The sequence below is a fragment of the Marmota flaviventris genome, chromosome 10, assembly GCF_047511675.1.
Source record: "Marmota flaviventris isolate mMarFla1 chromosome 10, mMarFla1.hap1, whole genome shotgun sequence".
Taxonomy (NCBI): domain Eukaryota; kingdom Metazoa; phylum Chordata; class Mammalia; order Rodentia; family Sciuridae; genus Marmota; species Marmota flaviventris.
The window spans coordinates 99,115,894-99,122,611 of record NC_092507.1 but is presented as its reverse complement, the minus strand read 5'-3'; the positions used below and the strand labels follow the sequence as shown (position 1 = coordinate 99,122,611).

The window sequence follows — 6,718 nt, the reverse complement described above, 5'->3', positions numbered from 1 at the left end:
ATTCTCTTCTATTCCTAATACACTGCTATTTTTTTTTTTAATCACCAATAGATGTTCTTACTGAATTGCCTTTTTACCTTTGTCAATAGTCAATTGGCCATACTGATGGGGCCCTATTTCTGGAAGTTAATCTTTTTGTTAAATTCATCTGTGTTTATCTCTTTGTCCATAGTACAATATCTTGCTAACTGCAGCTTTATATTAAGTCTTAAAACTGGGTAGTGCAATACATAATGCCAAATATAGTTTCTGCATCAATTGATATTATTTTGTGGTTTTAGTATTTAGACTATCAACATAGTGAATTACAATAATTGATTATTTCACAGAGAGCCAGTCAGGCATCCCTGGGATTAACCCAGTAATTAGGGAAGTTTCTCCCCACAAAAAGAGAACCTATAAGACATGTAGGTATGAGAGGATGCATTATGAGAATTGATTCACAATTGTGAAGGCCAGGAAGCCCCATGATATGTCATCAAAGCTGGAGAACCAGATGTAAGTTATTCTGAGTCCACAGGTTTAAGAAGCAGGGGAGCTTTCACAGTAAAGTTGAAGAGATGACTTTCCCAGCTCCAGAAGACAAAGTGAATTAGTTATTTCTCCATCTTGATTATTATTGTTAATCTTTGCGGTACTGGAGATTGGACCCAGAGTCTTCTACATACTAGCCAAGCATCTGCCACTGAGGCACAACCCAGCCATTTTTAATTTATTTTGTGACAGGGTCTCACTGAGTTTACCAGGCTGGCCTTGAACTTGAGATCCTCCTGCCTCAGCCTCTCAGGAAGTGGGATTACAGGTGTACACCATCATGCTCAGCCCTCTATCTTTATTTTTTATGGGACCATCAATGAATTTAATGATGTGTATGCATATCAGTGAAGATTCTGCGCCAAATACTAATCTCTTCTATACACAAGCAAAAATAATGTCTCACCAGCTATTGGTGCGAACCTTAATGTAGTTAAGTTCACGTTAGAAAATTATCACGCCCACTTATTGTATTGTTCATTTTGTATATTGCTGGAATTAATTTATTAATATTTCATTACAAATTTTGTATGTATGTTCATTATGGTTATTGTTCTATAGGTTTGGGGTTTTTGTTTTGTTTTTTAGAAGTCAGGGATCTCATTTGTATTGTATCAAGGTCATGCTGACTTCACATAATGAATCATAAGGTGTTTCCTTCTTTTACATTTTTTGAAAAAAATTTATGTAGCATAATGTACTTTCTTAATTGTTAATAGAATTTCCAGTTAATCAATGTGGACCTAGAGATTACTTTTTAAAAATTAATATAGTTTAAATAGTAGTTAGAGCACTATTCAGTTTACTTGGTTTATTTTGAGTGAATTTAGTAGCTTGGGATTTTCAAGAAATAGATCCACACTTGAATTTATGTGTGTAGGTTAGTTCATAATGTTATAATATTCTCTTATTTTGCCTTTTGTATTTTTAGGATATTTAATGATATCCCATGCAATTCTTGATATTGGTAATGTGTGTTTTCTTTCTTTTTTTTTTTTTACAAACATCAGTTAGAATATTAACTTTGCTGCTTTCTCAGAGAATAACATTTTACTATCTCATTGAAATTAGAAAAAGAATTAGGGAAGAGAGGATCTGAACAGTGGAGTTGGAGGGTCAGAAGAATCACCAAGGAGGTAATGCCTGAGAGCTGATATGTCTATTAGCACAAGTGTGACCTCAGAGTAAGAAGTGTTGGACTCATGAAGGGAGCTGTTTCTTTTTGGAGTTTTAGCCACTCATCTGATGATGGCTAAAACCATTGTGGGTATGCACTAGTAGCAGTCATGAAGAAGAGCTTCATGTAGAATGGAGGAGCCAGCACCTCTCCATCTGTCCAACACCACACTGTCCATTTACCACTGTAGTAGGTTAAGAGAATAATAAACATTTCTCCTTTATCTAATTTCTCTTTGGGCCAATTCTAACTGAGAAGTGTACAACAAAGGAGACTCTGGGGAACTTAGTTCTAATTAAGCTAAGTTGACATGGCACAAAATACAAGAGCCCTAAAATAGATTTCCAGACAAGGACTATTATCAGAACTATAGAAGAGACATTTCACAATGATAAAGGAGTTGATATTTTAACAAAACATGAAATTCATTAATGTGCATGCCCTTTGAATACTAGAGCTTCAAAAAAAAAAATGACCAGAACTAAGGAAATCTACTGTCATGAATAGAATTGTAAACACTCATCTGTCTGTATTTGATACAATAAGTACAAGAAAAAAGTTTGTATGGTTATCAAAGATTTATAAAACCTGAAGCTTTTATAGAACATTAGATAGAGAAGAGATGTCATATTAATTTCAGGATTACAGGGAACATTCACTAAGGTAGACTGTAAGGTACAATCATTGTTGTGGTTGCAATCTTGTATTTTCTACATATGATTATGTGCTGAATGTTGAGTACCCAGCTTATGATGGAATTGGGAATGGTGGAAACTTTGGAAGCTGGGGCTTGGATTAAGGAAGTTAAGTCATTGGTGGCATGGCCTGGAAGGAGAGATTGGGACCTGGACCCCTCTGCTCTCTCACTTCCCAAACACCATGACCCCAACCAAGCTGTTCGGCTTTACCACAGGTCCAGAGAAAAGGTGCTAAAAACCATGGATTAAACCTCTCAAAACATTATCTTAAACAAATTTTCCTTCTTTTAAGTTGTTTGTCTCAGGTGTTTTGTCACAGTGATGTCAAGTTAACTAATATGATCATAAAGTGAGTCTCAAAATTTAAGAATTTTTCCCAAGCATATTTGACAACACTTAAATTATGAGTCAACAATGTAAAATACCTGAATGATAACCAAACATTTTTAAATTAAGCAATGTGTTTCTTTAAAAAAATACCTATGTTTAAAGAAAAAATTACAAGGGGAATTGGAAATTATTTTGAACTGATGGATAACTGAAAAGCAACCTAGCAACAGGATGCAGCTGAAGAAAGGAATGTGTCTAGTGCCACCTGCTTACATTAGAAAAAGACACAGGGATAAAATTAATGTTGACTCTGATTATCCACCTTGAGAAAAAAAAAAGAAGGAATTAAACCAAAGTAAGTGGATGAAAAGAAATAGTAAAGATATGATGTAGAATATAGAAAATGATAACACCACAAAAAAACAAAACAGAAAAATGACTTTTCAAAAAGTTTAATAAACTTGATGAGAGCAAGATTAAGTGAGAAAGAAAAGCACAATAAGCAATATCCAAATACAAAAGATATCTCAACATATCCTAAGGTATTACCATAATGTAGTCCTGTGTATCTTCTTATAAGGATGTATTATAGGAAAAACATTTAGCTCAATGATAACATAGACAAAAAAATCTTGAAAAACAAATTATCAAAATATATAAGAAAAAAGTGGAAAATCTGAATAGCTATATACATTTTATAGTAATTAAATTTATAAAAACCTTACCAAATAGACACTAGAAACATATTCATTGGTGATTCTATCAAATATTTAAGAACCAAATAATACTAATCTTATACAAAGATTTTATGATAACATGCCTGGGATATATTATATCGCCAAACCCATTTTATGAGGCCAGAAGGATCCTGATCACAAAATAATCAAGCAACACTTAATTCTTAAATTAATATTTATAATTATGATTACTTTTTGCAGTGCTGGTGATCAAACCCAGGGCCTTGTGAACCCTAGTCAAGCACTTTACTGCTGAGCTAAAATATCAGTCATCACAAGGACATTTTAAGATAAGAAAATTACAAACTAATATCCTTCATGAAGAGAGAAACACAATAAACACCACAAAATATTAGGAAAATAAATATCAAAATAAAATAGATAATACATCATGATCAAGTGAGTAATATCCCAGGAATACTGTAGTCCTGTGAACAATAGAATATTCAGAAGTGCTATTAATCACGTTAACAAAATTATTCATCATCTTAAGAGATATAAAGCTAGGACTTCACAAAATTCAACACCCAGTCATGTTCTAAGTGCTAAGCAAATAAGTATGAGAAGGAAAACACCTCAATCTGACAAAAAGTCCTATAAACAGCCTACAGCTGATTTCACACCTAATGGGGAAAGCCTGAGTGCCAGAATTAATAAGAGAGTTTGACAAGTTACTATAAGTGTCCATAATTGGGAACAGAGGAGGAACTTCTGGAGAATGGGAATCTGTCCCCACAAATGGAGGTGGAGGGTAGGGTGAGGCTGGTCCTTGTCTCACCTAGAGCAGTTTTGATGGGAAAAGGAAGAGAAGAGGTATCTTCTGGGTGAGGAAGAGAATAAACTCCAGGTTCCAGGTAGAGACCAGATGTGGGTGCAGTCTGCCTAGGACATGAGCAGTTGGAGACGGCTGATGAGACAGAGGAGGGAATAGAACCTAACTATGAACTTGCAATTTCATTAAAAATATAAATAAGGACTAAATAATACACAGGAGAGGAGGTGCAGGACCAGAGTGAGGGATTAAGAACAGAAATGTCTGGTTTGCTATAGCATGATCTCTTGATTACTCTTATGAACATTTTCTGTATACAGTATACTAAACAGACTTTGGGTCCTTAAATATGCAGTGGGTTCAGGTATGGCTCTCCAGAAACTAGTTCTTGACTTGATGATCTTTAGTCCTGAACTACTCCAATAGGGAGATACTGTCCTCAGCCTTTGTTTTGTACTCAGGTGTTTAAGTATTTGCCTGAATGCCTTTGGCTTAGATTGGGAAAATGAGTTCTAAAACTTAAAAAGTAACCTAAGTCCAAAAGGTTTTAAATAAAAAAAGTCTTTCAACATGGAAGCATCAACATGAAACTTAAAGTTTCTAAAAAAATAAAAATAAAAAAATCACTCTTTAGAAAATATTAAAACAAATTATCATTTAAGACACATAAACATTCTTACAAAACTTGTAGTTTCAAATATCATCTCCTTAAAAGAAAAACCAGTTCACTATCTTTAATAACATTTCAGACCACTGTTGTCTAAAAACTTCAGAATACGTAAGGCATATGTCTCAGCTGTCATAGTCAAAATGACACTTAGATTTCACATTAAACAGCTATAGTATAGCTTATAATGGCACAAATATACCTAACACATAAATACTACTTCATCCTTTAGATAGTCAAAAGTCAGAAGGAACTGCATAATTTGTAAGGTACTTTAACTTACGTGTAGTCATTAAACTCAGTAAGTAATTCAAGTATAGTCATGTAAAGGGAGGCAATTAAAGGCTCAAGGATCACTCTAAAATCAAAGACATGAAAATAAAGGCTGAAAACTTTGTTTCTCCATCTTTCATTTACATGCCTAGATATTAGGACATTACTGAACAAAATACACAATTATTGTATATGATTTCCACAGAAGATAATGAAATTTCACAAAGTACAAAATTTATCAAGATCCGTAGTTTGCTTCATCAAATGCTTTTCTAGCTCGTTTCAATTCTTCATTCATGGTAAGCAAGTCTTTAACCCTAGCAAACTTTCTTGGGTCCTTTTGAATCAAGAAGACGATATCTTCAACTTGTACTCGACCTTGTCTTCCAAATGACATTGCCTTGTGAGTTATTTCAGTGATGAACTCTATGACAAGGTCTTCAAGAATATCTAATGACTAAGTGTAAGGATTCTGATCATCCCCAAACCCATACATCATGCATCGCAATTCTTTAGTAAAAATTCTCTTTCTTTTACCCTGTCCACCTTTTGCGCCTCCTCCAATTTCTTCATTTTCCTCCTGAAAGGTCGGGTCTTCTTCCTCATCTGCCATCCCACTATCCCGCCAGCCCACAGCCAGTCTGGAGATTTTAAATTAGTGCACTGCCAGCACCCTATACTTGCTGGTCCACACTGGGAGACTTTACCCCAGGGATCTCCCTTGGGTTCCACTTGTGTGGTGGGGGAGCCAATTCTTAGTCTCCTCTGTCACCTGCAGACTCCACATTTCCTGGTCTCGGGTTCAGTCTCCAAACAATTTCTCCCATCCTCACCCTTTTGATTTCCCATCCAGATGCATCTCTCCCAGCCATTTCTGCAAGCAGTTGGATTGGAGAGAGTGGGGTAGAGCCAGTGGGTTTCAATGACCAGTTGTCCCTTGTGTAAACCTCTCTCCATGTTTGATTTTTTCTGGTCACTTAAGCACACTCTATGTCATGCAGCACATGTTTACTGGGCCTTTATTTTGGGCCAAACTTGAGTTTGCCAGGAATTGCCTTTGTTGGTTGCCAGCCCCTGAGTACAGCTGCAAAATGGTTCCTTCCTAAGTCCTTCACAGATCACCTGGAAAGATGGCAGCTTCTTTCCCCACACTCAGATATCGTGCAGCATGTCCTTCAGGTTTGTTGGGCAATATCCTTGGTCTCTAACTGCCGTGTATCCAGACATGCCTTGCGTCCTCCAAAAATGCAGGTTCCTTTAATTCTCTTATCCCTCTACTATGCTCACAGGGGGACCTCTCTGGCTGGAGCTTCTGGCCCTGCTGTGACAACGGCTGAACCACTGGGGATTTTTTCCTTATTTTATTATATCCAACCTTGTGTGTTCCCAATCTGCTTTGAATGTCCACTTTTAGGTTCTAGTAAAGTACCCGCTCCCCTTTTTGTTCACACACTTTGTAGAGAAGCTGCCTGTCTGCTTTATTGGTTTCATCGCATGGAGCAGCCAGGAATGTAAACTCCTGTACTCCAC

General features: G+C 36.1%; 1 pseudogene; it reads right to left on the bottom strand.

Moving 5' to 3' along the window:
* Nucleotides 1–5,426: 5,426 nt before the first annotated feature.
* Nucleotides 5,427–5,801, bottom strand: LOC114105334 (transcription initiation factor TFIID subunit 13 pseudogene; annotated as a pseudogene).
* Nucleotides 5,802–6,718: the final 917 nt, after the last annotated feature.